This window comes from Rattus rattus, chromosome 6, assembly GCF_011064425.1.
Source record: "Rattus rattus isolate New Zealand chromosome 6, Rrattus_CSIRO_v1, whole genome shotgun sequence".
NCBI classification, from domain to species: Eukaryota; Metazoa; Chordata; class Mammalia; order Rodentia; family Muridae; genus Rattus; species Rattus rattus.
Genome location: NC_046159.1, coordinates 115,752,866 through 115,771,789, shown reverse-complemented (window position 1 = coordinate 115,771,789; position 18,924 = coordinate 115,752,866). Strand labels below are relative to the sequence as shown.

General features: G+C 42.0%; 1 protein-coding gene across 23 annotated transcripts in view; it reads right to left on the bottom strand.

Annotated features, from left to right (window-relative positions):
• Positions 1–18,924, bottom strand: part of Cadps2 (calcium dependent secretion activator 2) — a 525,569-nt gene that overhangs the window by 205,383 nt on the left and 301,262 nt on the right. The window lies entirely within an intron of this gene.

Below are 18,924 nucleotides of genomic sequence, written 5' to 3'. Positions count from 1 at the left end.
GATTAGTATCCTTCGTACATCACACAATACTTTGTGATCTATCAAAGAAGCCAGACTCCAAAGAGGGCAACTTAGTTTCACTAGTTTGCAAACATAAGGAATCTAGAGCTACCAAAAGTGAACTTGTCTTTTGGGTGGGAATCTGCCATCTGCATAGGAAAGAGTACTCAGAAGTCACACCAGTAAGGGCTGGGAAAGGCTGGGAAAGGCTGGGAAATCTGCAGCACTGTGAGAAGAGACCTTTTGCTCCTTCAGTGTTCATACAGAGTATGTGAATTGTGTTGCATGTCCTTGGTTTAATGTTTTGCTCTGTTGGTTGAATACTGATCGGCTTGTGCATCCAATCTGAGGTTTCTCAAAAGTGGACAGACATCAAAGTCCTTGAAACAGTCAAAGCGAAATGCAGATGCCTTTGAGAATGTCTAGGAGGACAACTCCCTGGCTGTTACCACTGCAGTGATACAAGGCAACCTTTGAGGCTTTGTGTGGTTTATCTGATGGAAATGTGATGTGCAGAAAAAGACCACCACCCTCTACCTGGAAGCAGGCAGGCCAAATTTAGTGTAATGAAAAGAATTTAAAACTTAGACATGTGAGGACTATGGGGAAAGATGATTGGAATTGGGGCCTGTGGGGGAGGTTGGATATCCAGGAACCAGCAACTATGACCCTAGAGAGGTCTCCTAGTAATGAAGATATGGAGTCATCTTCTGTAATCAGTGGTGGTATGTCGACATTAACTCAGCCACAAAATCTCTGAGCTACAATCTGTCCTGCCTGGAAGACATGCTGGGGCAATGATAGCTCAAGAGCCTATGGGAGAGGTCGTCCAATGACCGGTCTAACTTCAGGCTCACGTCACTAGAGGGAGCCAATGCCTGGCAGTACCTGGACAGCCAGGAACCAGAAGCTGGCAAAAGAAAGGAAGGAGGTAAGGAGGGAAGGGAGAGAGGGATGGAAAGGAAAGGAAAGGAAAGGAAAGGGAAGGAAAGGAAAGAAAAGGAGATTCCTCAGTATATTCTGCTATACTCCTAGATTAGTACCTAGCCCAATTCCCATCAGTGAGGCTTTTTCCAACAGATGAGGGAAGCAGATGCAGAGGCCCAAAGCAGCAACAGGCAGAGCTCAGGGAACCTGGCAGAACAGGGGAAAGGATTATAAAAGCCAGAGGAGTCAGGGGCACCGGGAGAACAAGGCCCACAGACTCAACCAAGCAAGGCTCGTAGGGGCTCACAGAGACTGAGTTGTTTAGCTTGAGGTTTCTGTGGGACTCCTAACAGTGGGAGTGGAAATATCTCTGACTCTTACCTGCCTGGGACCCCTTTCCTCCTACTGGGTTGGCTCATCTAGACTAGGTCTGTGCCTGGTCTTTTTGTATCTTGTTATTCCATTTCCCTGGGAGATCTATTCTTTTCTGAAGGGGAACAGAGGAACAATGGATCTGGGGGAATGAAGGAGGTGGGAGGGGACCGGAAGGAGGAAAGGGAAGGGAGATAAATTGTTTGAGAGAATGGTGGTAGTGGTGGTGGTCGTGGTAGTGATGACGACAATAGAGGTGATGATGACAAGACACTGAAAGATATTTACTTAATTTGTTTTATGTGTTCGTCTGGGTGTATATAGGTACAGAGGTTAATGTTGGCCGTCTCCACAGTAGCTTTCAAGCCTGTTGAGATAGGGTCTCTCATCGAACCTGGAGTTTCTCAATTCGGCTATGCTGACTGGGCAAAGGACTCTATGCATCTCTGCTATTGCAGTGCTAGGGTAACAGACAAATACTATCCCATCAGCCTATGCTGTGGATCTGAACAAGTCCTCATGCCTGCGTGGCAAACACTGCAAACTCATTGAGCCATCTTCCCAGCTCCCAGAAATATTATATTTTATGTATTTAATTATATTATTATCATGTGTGTCTGTGTGTATCTCTCTGTCTCTCTGTCTCTGACTCTCTCTCTCTCTCTCTGTGTGTGTGTGTGTGTGTGTGTGTGTGTGTGTGTGTGTGTGTGTGTGTGTGTGTGTGTGTGTGTGTGTGTGTGTGTGTGTGTGTGTGTGTGTGTGTGTGTGTGTGTGTGTGTGTGTGTGTGTGTGTGTGTGTGTGTGTGTGTGTGTGTGTGTGTGTGAGCGGAGGGAGAGAGAAACTGGCTACATATGTGCCAGTCAGAGGAAACCCATGAGGTTGGTAATCTCCACTCCTATGTTTGCTTTGGGAACTGTAGGTTTTTCAGGCCTTTACCCACTGAGTCGTCTCACTGCTCTCTAGAGATTTTAAAAGCATTGCTGTCTCTACTCATACAATCAACCCTGGTATTAACTGATGCTAACATGGTGGTGATGTTTCTTTCCAGGATCAGCACGCAGATATATCCACCTGAAATAATTTCACTTCACCAGCTTCCTCCTCATTGTTCACTTACGACAAAGTTCAATGGTGTTCGACACGCGTTTCAAACACTGTCCACATGGAAGACATATCATATCGCCAGTTTCCCCTTCAGCTACACTGGAGTTACGATCACTGGAGAGAAAGAATTCCTGTGACTATGATGGCTGTAAGCTATTATTTATATAGACAGTAACAGAGCCAGATATCCAACCATGGTGACTTCTAAAAACCAAATGCTTTTGAATGTTTCCTATGTCAGACATAACCTGGGTGTGAAAAACTTTCTCCTAACATACTTTTGTTCACTTGTCAACCACTGTTGAACTCCTCTTTTAAAAAATATTATGACAATGACTTTTATTTGTGTGTGTGTGTGTGGTGGGCGATTCAATGTGTATGGAGGCCAGAGGTCAATTTCCTGTGCCGTTCTTTTTTTTTTTAATTTTGTTTTTCTTGGATATTTTATGTATTTACATTTCAAATGTTATCCCCTTCCGCCCCTGCTCACATACCCCTCCCCCTGCTTCTGTGAGGATGCTCCCCTTCCCACTCCCACCCACTCCCACCTCAACGCCCTGGCATTCCCTACACTGGGGAAACGAGCCTTCACAGGACCAAGGGCTTCTCCTCCTATTGATGTTAGTCAAGGCCATCCTCTGCTACATATGTGGCTGGAGCCATGGGTCCCTCCATGTATACTCATTGGCTGGTGGTTTAGTCTGTGGGAGCTCTGGTGGGGTCTGGTTGGTTGAGATTGTTGTTCTTCCTATAGGGTTGCAAACCCCTTCAACTCCTTCAGTCCTTTCTCTAACTTCTCCATAGGGGTCCTCATGCTCAGTCTGATGATTAGCTGCAACCACCCTCATCTGTATCAGAAGGGCTCTGGCAGAGCCTCTCAGGAGACACCCATATCTGGCTCCTGTCAGCAAGCACTTCTTGGCATCAGCAATAATGACTCAGTTTGGTGGCTGCATATGCGATGGATCCCCAGATGGGGCAGGCTCTGGATGACTCTTCCTTCAGTCCCTGCTCCACTCTTTGCCCCTGTATTTCCTCCCATGAGTATTTTGTTCTCCCTTCTAAGAAGAACTACAGCATCCACATTGTGGTTTTCTTTCTTCTTGGGCTTCATATGATCTGTGATTTTTTTCTTAGGTATACCAAGCTTTAGGGCTAATATCCATTTATCAGTGAATGCATACCATGTGTATTCTTTTGTGACTGGGTTACCTCATTGAGGATGATATTTTCTAGTTCCATTCATTTGCCTAAAGATTTCATGAAGCCATTGTTAATAGCTAAGTAGTACTCCATTGTGTACCACATTTTCTGTATCTATTCCTTCTGTTGAGGGACATCTGGGGTCTTTCCACCTTTTGGCTATTATAAATAAGGCTGCTATGGACATAGTAGGCATGTGTCTTTGTTATATGTTGGAGCATCTTTTGGGTATATGTCCAGGAGTGGTATAGCTGGCTCCTCAGGTAGTACTATGTCCAATTTTCTAAGGAACCTCCAGACTGATTTCCAGAGTGGTTGTAGCAACTTTCCTGTGTCATTCCTTAGAAACCACCCACATTATTTGGTTTTAAAAATGTTGTTTGACAGTTTCATATACTTATACAGTGAATTTACATCATTTTCAACTTTGGTACCCTCCATTCCTCCTCAGAAACACTTCTTCCCAAGAAGCAAGTCCCTTCTCTTATTCCCATGTCTATGCCTGTGCAGTAGAAGTACAATTGCTGCAGAGGGAAACAACTCCTTGCAGGTTGGATTTGAGTCCTCTCCATGAAAGGGAAGTCATGACTTGCACTGTAAACCTGTGTCTGGTGAGGTCATAAACCCTGAAAGGATTCCTTCTTTTACTGTTCAGCTAAGGGTATACGCTATCCCATTGCCTTGACGTACTCCAGTTTGCAAACACAAGAGTGTATTCCTCCTCATCTATTTTCTGTCTCCTTTGGTAGAAGTGATGGTGGCTACTGTATACATAGCGTCCATTCATTTGCCTCTCTTGCCTTTGGCTGCTGCCATGCTTTGGGCTTCTAGTTCGTATGACTTCTTCCTCATCTACCCCGCCATGTTCAGACTCCCTACACCCTGCAAATCCTGATGGCAGCCATCTTGATCTGGCACCTCCTGTGTTCATCCCTTCCTGGTAAATGTGGTGTTACGTAATTTATCATTTTTTCTTCTTTCTTCTTGCTTATTTTGGGGAAAATATTTTTGGAAAGGTTTTTTTTTTAGTCTATTAAAATGCTGTAGGACTAATTTGACAAAAAAAAATCTGAAACACAGTATGGTTATTTCATGAGTTCAAGGATCACAGTAGTAGAAAGAAAGCAATAGACTTTTATCGATTTCATGAAAATAATGTAGAAAACCTCACGGCTGTTCTTCCTGCCTTGAAGAACTCAGGAGCAGTGGTTGCACAGCGCATTATTTTTACATATCAAAAACTAGAGCTGCATATACTTTGACCCCCTGAAAATACTGGTAAAGTGTTAGCCTATAGTTAAATAATATTTCACAGAAGTGGCCCAGGTATAAATGTTGCAAGACAGTAGATATTAGAAACTTAGCTTTTTCATGAAAGGATATCAAGAAGCTTTTAAAAAACACCTAATAAGTAAGCCTTGTAGAGAATACTAACTTAATGTTGGGAAAATATGTAATTTTATAATACAGTTTTTAGACTTATGGGCATATAAATAAATGAACTAAAGAAATATCCTTCTGTGGCAAAATTATCTTGAGACAAATGACAAAATATTATATTGTAGTGGTACCTATTATGTAATACTAAACGTTAGAGGTTATATCTGAATAGTTCATCTATTTCTTTAGTTTGAACATAAAAGAATTAAAAGCATAATTTCTGCATTGTTTTCTTTTTTTTTTTTAATCAGAGAAAACATCTATGGGTCAACTACCTTTCTATGGCAAAACACCGGAACTAATCAACTTTAAGGAATAAAGATCTATTTTAGTTCAGTTTCAGGCCATAGTCACGTGGCCTTGTTGCTTTTTGGTCATGTGGTAAGACTGTATATCATGGTGGAGAGTGCATGGTAGATCAAACCAGATCACCTCTTGGAAGTGAGGAAGCAAAGAGATCAGGCGAACAAAGAAGCAACAAAGGAGAAGATGGACCCTTTGGAACATCCCTAGTGACCTACTTCTCCCAAGTGGCCCTATGCCTATGGTTTCTACCACACACTATTCTAATGAACCCATCAATGTATTGATAGATTGATGAAAACAGAGCCCTCGTGATCTAAGTACTGTCCCAACGCTTCATTTCTTGCGCCTAACTTCATTTCTGACTCCTATTGTGCTGGCCACCAAACGTCTATTTTATGAGCCTTTTGGGAATATTACAAAATGCAGCCACAGCATTTTACCCAACAACTATTAACGGCTAGGCAATGGTTTGAATGCTATGTTTAAAACCAGTTGCAGGACAAGGTTCCTAACCTCTAGAAATAACATACGGAAAATGACTCAGTAGCAAAACATGCCATGGAGGACAGATCCCGCTCAATGAACAAGAGCCCAGGACTTTAACAGCAGACAACAATGTAAGCTTTAAAGAACAACAACAACAACAACAACAACAACAACAACATCATCAGCCCATTCAAAGGAGATGGGTGGTGGAGATGGGAGGGGCAGCCTCTGTAGAGATGGTTTTTATAGGGACCTCATGGAGGGGAGAGGAGGACACGAGGGTCAGCACTCTGCAGCACCGCAATGGCAAAAGGCTTTGGAGCTCTAATCACAACAGTGCGAGTCTCTCCCAGTAATTATTTTTATAAAATAATTATATCGTAAAATTAGAATATTAAATTACACGCATGTCTTGGGTGCCATGGTAACAACAAAATAAAAGTCACTTAGCCATTAAATATTGAGTAAGCTGTTCAGGCTTATGGATGCCCCCTTAAGTGAAGAACTTAACAGCACTACAGGATAAAAGAGAAAAATACTGAGATGACATTAAAAATCACTGCGCTGGGGTTGAAAAGCTAGCGAGGATAACACACACACAGCTGGACAGATTTTAAAACTTTTAAAATTAACATTTAGGTTAATAATAGCATATTCGTGAAAACAGGTGAGAATTTAAGTGTTCTTATCATTAAAATGTGAATTATCATGACAACCATTTGAATATATATACATCTATTATTTAATTAACATAAACGGTTTAGCCATTTAAATGAACGAATGAATGAATGAGTGAATGGAGGTAGAATTAAGAAAAAAGAAACAGAATACCCTTGGCAGGGAATAGGAGGCAAAGATTAAAACAGACACAGAAGGAACACCCATTCAGAGCCTGCCCCACATGTGGCCCATACATATACAGCCACCCAATTAGACAAGATGGATGAAGCAAAGAAGTGCAGGCTGTCAGGAACCGGATGTAGATCTCTCCTGAGAGACACACCCAGAATACAGCAAATACATAGGCAAATGCCAGCAGCAAACCACTGAACTGAGAACAGGACCCCGTTGAAGGAATCAGAGAAAGAACTGGAAGAGCTTGAAGGGGCTCGAGACCCCATATGGACAACAATGTCAAGCAACCAGAGCTTCCAGGGACTAAGCCACTACCTAAAGACTATACATGGACTGACCCTGGGCTCCAACCTCATAGGTAGCAATGAATATCCTAGTAAGAGCACCAGTGGAAGGGGAAGCCCTTGGTCCTGCCAAGACTGAACCCCCAGTGAACATGATTGTTGGGGGGAGGGTGGTAATGGGGGGAGGATGGGGAGGGGAACACCCATAGAGAAGTGGAGGGGGAGGGGTTAGGGGGATGTTGGCCAGGAAACTGGGAAAGGGAATAACATTCGAAATGTAAATAAGAAATACTCAAGTTAATAAAGAAAGAAAGGAAAAAAAAAAGAAAAAAGAAACAGGGCAGAGGGAAAAATAGATTTCTTAAACGAAAGAAACTCAAAGATGAGTTAGCATGCCCAAGATGTTGCTTAAAAGAAGAAAAAAAAAGGAGGAGGAGGATGGTATTAGAGATCCTTTAGCTGGCAGAGCGCAGGGCTCCCTGCTCAGGAGGACTGGCGGGAGACCAGGTCAGAGGCTGGGGGAATTTATAAAATGTTTTTTTTTCCATTTCACAGCTTAACATTTAATGTTTTCTTTTTACTTGTGTCTTTACTTAAAATCCTATCTTTGGCAGATACAGATACCCACAGGCAAACAGTGGATGGAGTTTGGGGACACTTACGGAGGAACAGGAGGAAGGATTGTGGGCCCTAAAGGGGACAGGAACTCCACAGGAAGACCAACAGAGACAACTCACCTGGGCCCTTGGGCTCTCAGAACCACCAATCAAAAAGCATAGGCCTGCCCACACACATTCAGACAGCTTGGCCTTCATGTAGGTCTCAAACAACCAGAACAGAGACTATCCCAAAAGCTGTTGCCTGTGTGCGGGATATGTTCTTCTAGCTGGGCTGCCTTGTCTGGCATCAGTGGGAAAGGATGTGCCTAGCCTCACAAAGACTTGAAGTGCTAGGGTGGTGGGAAACCCAGGGTGGGGGGTCCTACCATTTCAGTGGAGAAAGGAAGGGGGTGGGAGGTAAGGGTTGTGGGAGCAGGTGATCCAGATGGGGGTAGTTAGCAGGATGTAAAGTGAATAAGTAAAAAAATAAAATTAAATGAAAAGAAATCTTGTCTTTAGGGTCTAACAATAGCAGTGATATCCGGAACACTGTGAACTTTCCCTGTACTCCCGTAGGGTACTGCGTGTAGTAGCCACTGCCTGTTTGTCATCGTCGTCAGTTCTTCCACCATTTCTACTTTGCTGCTAAGAAAAATGACTGCGAAGAGGTCTGTACATTTCCCAGAATCCCTAGGCTAATTGCAAGGTTCAGGTTCCTGAGCCTAGAAAACATCTTAAACATGAAATCTTAAACATGAAATGGCCGCATACTCAGTCCGGGCTTACGTCCAAGAATACCATCAGAACAGATTTCTCAGATTTTTAATAAACAGATCTTAGTGAATTTTAATTAAAAGAATAAATATATTTAGTTAAAAACTACATTCTTGGGGTTGGGGATTTAGCTCAGTGGTAGAGCGCTTGCCTAGCAAGCGGAAGGTCCTGGGTTCGGTCCTCAGCTCTGAAAAAAAGAAAAGAAAAAAAAACTACATTCTTCTACTATATCGCAGAAATAATGTGAGTATAATCACAGAAAATGTACAGAAGCAAGAAGAGAAGTTTTTGCCACTAGTTGGGTTAGATTGGTCTGTTCTGTTCAGTGAAATCTCTTTCTAAAGTTCATAGATATTCTTAATGCAGAGAGTATAGTCAATTGAATACTATGCTTTCAGCGTTAATCTTATATAATAAAAACCTTTTACAGCCTTGTGAAAGTTAATCTTCATAATTTCTTTCTTTGTCTTACAAGGACTCAAATCCCCAAACTGTTCCGTTTTCCAAGGCTCCTCACTTAACTCATCCCGTACCCACTGTTCATCCCATGGCCATAGAATGGACTGAGCATATGCTTGTAAGGGTCACAACAGGGCTTAGCGCATCATCCATCTCTGGGACCAAGGCGCCTAGTCCACTGTCACCGTTCAAAAACAGTGAAACTGAAGCCAAAAGATGATGTGCAAGCCTACACAAGCTAGTGACAGAACTGAGACCTGAAACCCAAGTGTACTGTATCCTGACCTAGTTTGGACTGGACATAGCTGGTATTGTATTGCCACCCACCTGGCCACCCTGCAGACACGCACCAGTTGCTTAACAAAATAAAACTATGAGAAATAAGTTCTTTAGGCTTTCTACAATCTTCCACGATGCGTTAAATAAGCCCAAGACTTTTATTGTGCTGAGAATTATTCATGCTTTCAAACTTCCATGTACACCGCAAACTTTTAATAGTAAGGCTCCAGTTTAGAAAAATGAAAACAATTTCACTCTAATTCTCTTCATTAGCTGTCTATAAAATTTAGTACATAGTTTTCCTATATAAATCAGCTTAAAAACATCCCACGTTAATTAAGATTGAACTGTAACCATACACAAGTGCATTTTTAAAGAGATAAAAATGAGATTATATTCTAATTTGATTACCTTTCTTGAAAAGTAGTTATAGTTGTATAACTATAAAAGGATGTCTGAGAAAGGGATAATTATTTGATGCACGAAACTGGAAATAGCGCACGTCAAGTTCTTCCCCCTGAGAAATAATCTTAAATGAAATAGTGGAAAGACGAAGCTGGAGGCTAAGAGTAAACATTTAATAAAGGGAAACCAGGAGAGCCATAAAACATCACAACATGTGGCTTAATGATCGGTTTAGTGACGATCAAAGCTGCATCTGAAAGGTTTCTACGGTTAGTATATATTTGCTACTAAATCTTAAAAAGTGAAAACACAGTTCTTATTTAGTATGCAGAAGATGCTATGAATATTGAAGGCATTCGAAAAGAGAAACAGGCCTTTGACATATCTTCTTCATCACACTAATATGTGTGCTATGTTATCAATTGGGACTTCTCTTTTGTGAGTGTATATTGGGAAGAAGTCCATCTGTGCTTGATAATATGACAGACATTTGGCCAGAAGTTTAAGCAGTAGGCTATGAATGAAGTTAGTATAATCCAGATTAACACACACACACACACACACACACACACACACACACACACACACACACACACACACACAAATACACACACACACACAAATACACACACACACACACACACACACACACACACACACACACACAAGAAGGCAAATATGGCTAAACTCTAAAGGGGCTCATAGAAATGTTATACTAAAAGTAGGATTATAATGAGAAATCGATTTCTTCTGGCAAAGACTACAGAAGAGTAATGCTCAACACAATGTTACCAGAGGACCTATCTCCCTTTGGGCAAATGTGATGCTTGCATGGTAAACGTGTGCTGGGAGTTGCATGCTGTGACGTCCTGGTCTCAGAGCCTAACAGCATCTTCTATTAGGCAAGCATGGGTGTTGGGTGGCCTGGAGTCCTGACAGGCATGGGATCAGAGCAGGGAAGGCCTTTCTCCTGTTTTTTTTCTGTCAGAAGCTGAGTCATTGCGTCCTGTGGACAGGGACGAGCCCAGTGTCAGATACAGATTTACGAGGCAAACTGACGTGGGCAATTTTATTTTTGACAATTTCAAAACATTGCAACCTATCCTATCCAATATATCCAATAAATACACAAGAAATCAATTATGACTCTGCACAAAGAGAAACTCTGGAACATATGGTTGAGGTTTCTATCTGGCTAATTATCAGGGATAAAAATCTTCTGTGGTTATATAACCAAGAGATTCCTATTAATTTTTATTAGAGAAGCAATAAGCTTTCACCAAACTTCTGACAGGTCATTGTTCCAATGTTTCTACATCCATCTGACAGGCAGTTTAGTGGCCTTCTTAATCCTTCCTGGATGTAGCTTTAAATTGTTACAGATCGTCATGCAACTCATTAGTCCCACCTTACCTTACCTTTGTCTTTGTGAAGAAAATAACCCGTGAACCAGGAAAAGCACTGTAGGCAAGTGAAGATAGCATTTCTGAGTTTCCAGTTAATACTGCTGCTTAGCCACTAGGCTATGCTAAAGTGCCGTCCATTTGTTCCAGAACACTTAGATTCTCTGGCTATGTACAAATATGGAAAGGGCCAGACTGAATGCTGATCACTGAAAGTCTAGCTGATTCTTCATTTACTGTTTTGTCTTGGAGTAGCTGCTTGAATTAACTTCTGTGAAATAGCCCAAAAGAATACATGAATCCAGTACTTTCCTAACAATTCTTACGGTAATATCCAGTGTGGTTTTAAAGAATAGTAGCACAATTGGGCTATTTTCTCCAAGCTGAAACACATGTTTTCATTTGCACGTCATTAGTCCTGCTTTAAGAAGACAATAAAATGCAGTTACACAGTGACTGGCCATCAGAAGCAGGTGCTTTAGGTCAGATATATTTTATTTTCTATGTAAGAAACCTACATATTTTTAAATACAGCATTTGAAAAACAAACACCACTTCCTATTTATAACTCCATCCTTAAAACTCTATGAAGTACACAAATGTCTTTCCATTGAAGTATTCACATTTACACATACCCTTAACTGCACAGGGTAAGAAGTCATTGCAGACACAAAGAAAACTAAAATTTACACAATAGTTGGGCATACACATATGATACAGATAATACCAATGAACAATATCCAACAAATGGACTTGAAACACGGTCCAGAGTATACCACTTGTGATGTTGTTGCTTGAACCCTAGTGCTGGGGGCAGGTGCGGAACCTCCAGAGATCATTGATCAGCTAGTCTGGCTGACATGGAGAATTCTAGGTCCAGTGAGAGTCAGTGTCTTTAAATAAAACAAAACAAAACAAAACAGAACAGAACCAAAAAATATCCTCCCTCCAAACCAACCATCCAACCAACCAACCAGCCAACCAAACCAAACCAAACCACCACCAACAAAAAACAAACCCCCCCCTCCAAAAAAGCCCCCAACAATTGCAAGATAGAAAGCAACAGAGAAAAGACTCCAACTTGACTTTGGCCTCCACATGTATACACCCAGCACCTACACACACAAGCATAAACGCACCCTAATTAGGGTAGATGCATGAGCTGTCTAAATGTGATAAATGAAGCAGAATGCAAGCTAGGAGCCCTGACCAAAAAAAAAAAAAAAAAAAAAAAAAAAAAAAAAAAAAAAAAGAACCTCTATGCGGCCTGTCAGAGGAGTCATTTCAAAAACCTGCCATGCTGCAAGAAGGCAAAAAGCCTAAAACTCTCTAGCTATTGTTTAACTAGTTTAACCGACAACCAGCGTGTCATAGTCTAAATGAATAAATTTGTAAGGCTGGCTTATCATTTGGTTGTATTATTTATTACTCATCTGTTAATTATCCATTTTAGGTTAACTTATTGATAGGACACAATTCAGTCTGGAAGGGATGCTGTGAACTCACTGTATAAGACCGCTTTAGTGTAGGACCCAGGGGGTCAGGAGGCAAAGGGTCAGCTTTTTTAAATGTAATTGAGTAGAGTAAAATCCGTTTAGGGAGCACCTTAGGAGATTATGAGTATACTTAAGTTGTTGCTCAAATCAGATTTTCATGTATATAGCTGAACGGAGGGAAAATATTTGGAATATTTAAATGTTACCAAACAGGCACTGAGGGAGCTACAGACGTCTGGTGAAGTGACTCCAGCTGTCCCCGCTCACAGGGATCAACAGGTCTCACAAAAGTGCTGAAACCCCTAATATTGCTAAGCTATTACGTCTCACATATTGTTTTTGTTACTGACTCACTATTTATGAAATATACTTTAATGTGGTATATGAACAACATACATATTTTCAATTCTAGAATCCAACAGTCTTGCATGCTATGAACTACAGAGATACCTAGGTGTCCAGAAATGACTCCCAGTGCCTCTTTACAGGGAGAGGCACTGACTTATATGATGAGGGCACAGAACACTCTTGGTTCTTTGGCGATGTCCTGAGCTTTAAGAGTTAAACTTATGCCAGTCTCCATCTGGGCACAGGACATAAGGCCGTCCCACAGGCCTCCATAACCAAATCCTGCCCAGAAGGGTTGGTCTCCCAAGAGTGCTGTCACCCCCAAGCTCACAGAGGAGATCACCAGTTTAGCTCCAATAAATGTCCAAAGAGGGACCCGCTAGGAGCACACAGGGCACAGGAACCACAGAACAGCAAGGGTCAGGATCATTCAGGCCTCTCTCTGCACCCAAAGCTAAGGCTGTCCCACAGCCCTCCATACCCAAATCCTGCCCAGAGAGAGCTGTTTTCCCAGGAGTGTTCTCACTCCTAAGATCACAGGCTCACAGGCCCATGGCGGGGGCTGGGGGGGGCAAGCTCTACTCTGAGACAGCAAGACCAACTAACATCAGAGATAGCCAGATGGCAAGAGGCAAGCACAAGAACATAAGCAACAGAAACCAAGGCTACTTGGCATCATCAGAATCCAGTTCTCCCACCACAGAAAGTCCTGGATACCCCAACACAGCAGAAAAGCAAGATTCAGATTTAAAATCATATCTCATGCTGATGATAGAGGACTTTAAGAGGGACATAAATAACTCCCTTAAAGAAATACAGGAGAACACAGGTAAACAGGTAGAAGTTCTTAAAAAGGAAACACAAACACCCCTTAAATAATTACAGGAAAACAAAACCAAACAAGTGAAAGAATTGAACAAAACCATCCAGGATCTAAACATGGAAATAAAAACAATAAATAATTCGCAAAGGGAGACAACCCTGGAGATAGAAAACCTAGGAAAGAGATCAGGAGTCATAGATGCAAGCACCACAGACAGAATACAAGAGAAAAGAGAGCGGATCTTGGTTGTAGAAGATACCATAGAAAACATTGACACAATGGCCAATGAAAATGTTATATGCAAAATGCATAAAGCTCCTAACCCAAAACATCTAGGAAATAGGATAATAGGTATAGAAGGGAGTGAAGATTTCCAACTTAAAGGGCCAGTCTTTAACAAAATTATAGAAGAAAACTTCCCTAACCTAAAGAAAGAGATGCTCATGAATATACAAAACACCTTCAGAACTCCAAATAGATTGGATCAGAAAAAAATTCCTCCTGTCACATAATAGTCAAAACACCAAATGCACAAAACAAAGAAAGAACATTAAAAGCAGTAAGGGAAAAAGATCAAGTAACATATAAAGGCAGACCTATCAGAATTACACCAGACTTCTCACCAGAGACTATGAAAGCTGGAGTATCCTGGGCAGATGTCATAAACCCTAAGAAAACACAAATGCCAGCCCAAACTACTATATCCTACATCCAATACAGGGCCAATATCCAATATATACAAAGAACTCAAGAAGTTAGACTCCAGAAAATCAAATAACCCTATTAAAAATGGGGTACAGAGTTAAACAGAGAATTTTCAATTGAGGAATATTGAATGGTTGAGAAACACCTAAAGAAATGTTCAACAACCTTAGTCATTAGGAAAATGTAAATCAAAACAACCCTGAGATTCCACCTCACACCAATGAGAATGGCTAAGATCAAAAGCTTAGGTGACAGCAGATGTTGGCGATGGTGTAGAGAAAAAGGAACACTCTTCTATTTCTGGTGGGACTGCAAGCTGGCACAACCACTCTGGGAATCAGTTGGGCAGTTCCTCAGAAAATTGGACATAGTTTACCTAAGGACCCAGCTATACTCCTGGGCATATACCCAAAAGATGCTCCAACAAATAATAAAAACACATGCTCCACTATGTTCATAGCAGCTTTATTTATAATAGTCAGAAGCTGGAAAGAACACAGATGCCCTTCAACAGAGGAATGGATACAGAAAATGTGGTACATTTACACAATGGAGTACTACTCAGCTATCGAAAACAATGACTTCACGAAATTCATAGGCAAATGGATGGAACTAGAAAATACATCCTAAGTGAGGTAACCCAATCATAGAAAATCACACATGGTATGCACTCACTGATAAGTGGATATTAGTCCAAATGCTCGAATTACCCAAGATACAATCCACAGGCCACCTGAAGCTCAAGAAGAAGGAAGACCAAAGTGCAGCTGCTTCAGTCCTTCTTAGAAGGGGGAACAAAATACTCGTGGGACTTAGAGGGCAGTAGGAACTTGGGAGGAAGAGAGAAGGGGGAGGGGAAGGGGGGCAGGATCAGGTATGAGAGGAGACAGGGTTGATATACAGAGGGTTAGGAATTTGAACAGAGTAGCAATGGGGGATTGGGAACTGGGCAAGTCCCAGATGCCAGGAAAGGAAAAGACTCCCAGGACCCAATAGGGATGAGATTAGCTGAAATGCCCAACAAAGGGGAGGGAGAACCTGCAGAGACCATATCCAGAGGTTAGGCAAGGCCCCGGTTGGGGAATAGGACCACCCTCTAATCTGCAAATTCTTAACCTGGAAGGGATCCTGTCTAAAGGAAATATCAGGACAAAATGTGAAGCAGCAACTGAAGGAAAGGCCATCCAGAGACTGCACCACCTTGGGGTCCCTCCCATGCTCAAAGATCAAACTCAGACCCTATTGCAGATGCTAAGAAGTGCTTGCTGACAGGAGCCTGTTATAGCTGTCTCCTGAGAGGCTCTGCCAGAGCCTGACAAAATACAGAGTCGGAGGCTGACAGCCAACCATTGGACTGAGCACAGGGATCCCAGTGGAGGAGTTAGAGAAAGGACTGAAGGAGTTGATGGGGTTAGCAACCCCACAGGAAGAACAACAATATTAACCAACCAGACCCCCAGAGCTCCCAGGGACTAAACCACCAACCAAACAGTACACATAGAGGGACTTTTGGCTCCAGCCACATATGTAGCAGAGGATAACATTATCTGGCAATAATAGGAGGAGAATCCCTTGGTCCTGTGAAGGCTTGATTTCCCCAATACAGGGGAATGCCAGGGCAGTAGGTGGGAGTGGGTGGGTGGGAGGGGGAGCACCCTCATAGAAGCAGGGAGAGGAGGATGCAGAAGGGGGTTCTGGAGGGGAAACTGGGAAAGGGGGTAACATTTGAAATGTAAACACATAAAATATCCAATAAAAATATCTAAACAAAATATTGAATCCGATACAAGAGCATATCACAAGGCTTCTGTTATGAAACAATTATCTGTTTGTAGTTTGAAAGAGAAATGTTCCCTATGGGCTGTGTGTTCGAGTGCTTGGTCCCCAGTTGGTGATGTTGTTAAGGACAGTTTTAGACCCTTTAGGGGGAAGAGCTTTGATGGAGAAGCTGTGTCACTTGCATTGACTTTGGGGTTTGTGACGGTTTGTATATGCTCAGCCTAGGGAAGGACATGATTAGAAGGTGTGGCTTTGTTGGAATAGGTGTGTCATTGTGGGGGTGGACTTTAAGACCCTCATCCTAGCTACCTAGAATTTAGTATTCTCCTAGCAGCCTTCAGATGACAATGTAGAACTCTCAGCTCCTCCTGTATTATGCCTGCCTGATCGTTGCCATTCCTGACTTTGAACTGAACCTCTGAACCTGTAAGCCAGACCCAATTAAATATTGTCCTTAAAAAAAAAAAAAGTTAAACCCTCATAGAGGAAGGGGGAGTGGGATAGGGGGTTTAGGGATGGGAAACCGGGAAAGGGGACAACATTTGAAATGTAAATAAAAAATATCCAATTAAAAAAGAAAAAACAGAGTTAAATTTATGAACTACAATATTGTCCTCTTTACTTTCTCCCATCACTAGCTGTTTTTGGCAGACATCAACTGCAGAACCAAGATGGAAATCTCAACTAGTCAAATAAATGTAATTAAAAAACAAATTCTTATTTGGTGTAAAGGAAAGACACCCCTATTCCACACCTTCCTTGGAGTGCAGTTAGACTGATCCACCAGCTTTGACTCTTCCTACACTCAGAGGTTCTGGGGCACAGTGGTGGTTTCTTCCACATGTGGTCAGTGCTGTGGAACTTGCTTATGTCTACTTCGTGTTCAGTCTTTGTTCCTGGCACAATCAGGGGGTTCTGGGACTATTCAATCAGCTTCTGGCCACACTTATTTCTTATTACAGCATCCGTGAAGAGAAAGAGATATACAGCAAAAAGAAAGAAAGAAAGAAAGAAAGAAAGAGAGAGAGAGAGAGAAAGAGAGAGAGAAAGAGAGAGAGAGAAAGAAAGAAGTATTCTAGTTCCTGGAACATGCTGCATGCTTTTATGTCTAATTTGAAACCCTGCCAGTCTCTAAGCACTTTAGATAAATAGAGGTCTCTAGTCTCAGAGCTCTTCAGGCAAACTGCAGTGAACTTGTCGCCACTAGCTAAAAGCCTTCTCAGAACTCTTGCCTTTGTAAGTGCTTGTCATATGACAGAAATGCCCTTCTTCCCCACTGGCCACCTGCTGAGTTTCCCCTTAACTTCAAATGTCAGATGTAGTGTGTCACTTTAACTAACCTGCCCCAGCCGAAACTCGCCATGATTTCCAACAGGTTCCCATTCCTAGTTTATTGAATTGATATTTATTTGCAATACTTTACTACAATCATTTATACACAAGCCAAAGTCCCTTCCTTGCTTTTCATATAGGCTTGTGACTTTGTCTCCTGGGTGGATGGGAAGGAGTCCTAAAGTATAGGGAACAGGCAGGTGGACAAATTAAAGGCCTCTCAGTAGTGAATTCCAGGATCCTCATCTCCGCTGGGTTGAACCACAGCTAGACTTTTTTTTTTTTTTACATTAACACATTAAAGACAGCACATTGTACCATCCTGAATTCTAGTCCCTTTCTAAGAGACACAGGTAGATAAATCCCTGCCCAATAGACAACTCGGTTTTGCTCAAATGAACCAACGAGTCCTCCCCATCTTTTGAACCAGCTCTGCCTTTTTGCTGGACATCAGGTTCAGGAGCTCAGACCCTCTCAGTGGAATGCATCTTTTACACTGCTAAGTTTGTTGCTAAACCTAAGTGAATCACTTCAGCAAGCCTTTCTCCTCACTGTAATAAAGACGACCAGACTCTTTGCCAACTGCTAGCACTTGAATACTACAATTTGGCTTCGGAAGTCTTAAAGTGTCAACCCGAGAAAGACATAAATTTTTGGAAATTTATTTTATTTAAGAGTTCAGAGATGGCTGTAGTGGCCCATGACTTTAATCCCAGCACTCAGGGGACAAAGGCTGGTGGATCTGTGTGAGTTTGAGGCCAGCCTGGTCTACAGAGTAGGTTCTAGGAAGGCCATAGCTACAGAGGGGGGCTGTCTTGAAAACAAAACAACAGCAAAAAAAAAAAAAAAAAAAAAGAGTTCAGACCTGGGTTCTGAACTGGCTCCTTAGTAAGACTGTGGAGAAAGAACCGTAGGAGCAGCAACTGCTGTGTTAGGCCATGGCAGTGCCCAGGCGAGAAGCCATTCACCTCTTGGTTTTCCAAGTGCTCTTTTACTCCAGTACTGATTTAGTTTCCATTCACTCTTATGCTAAACTTCACGTGTCTACCAGCAAAATGTGCCCATCCTTCTGGGTTATAGCTGATGTACCCTTTAGCTTTTATAATGTTCTATGAAAGGTTAACTATTTCTAAAGACCTGAACACCAGGTATGAGTCTAGATGTGTAGAGCATTAAGAAATACTCTTCACAATTCGAGTACGGTGTGACAGGGCAGAGGTCCCTCCATCTTGTATTCTAGCCGAGAAGGCCATTTCGGGTTTAACTAGAATGTGATCTCCTTGATGGAGAATCCTGTGGAAATTACAGTTCTCCTTAGTGTCTGTTAAACTGCTTGCTTGTGTAAACCTCCGCCTATAGTTTCTGAATGAGGTAACAGGATGTGGTGTCCTCCCCTCCATCCCCACTCCCATCTTTAAAAGCATGCATAGGGTGACACTAAGATCCTAAGAACCTGAGAGGAGTCCCAGAAAGCTGTATTCAAGACTTCCAAATATCTATAAACTGTGTTTGAGTGGTTCCTTTTGGTGCATTCCCCATAATAA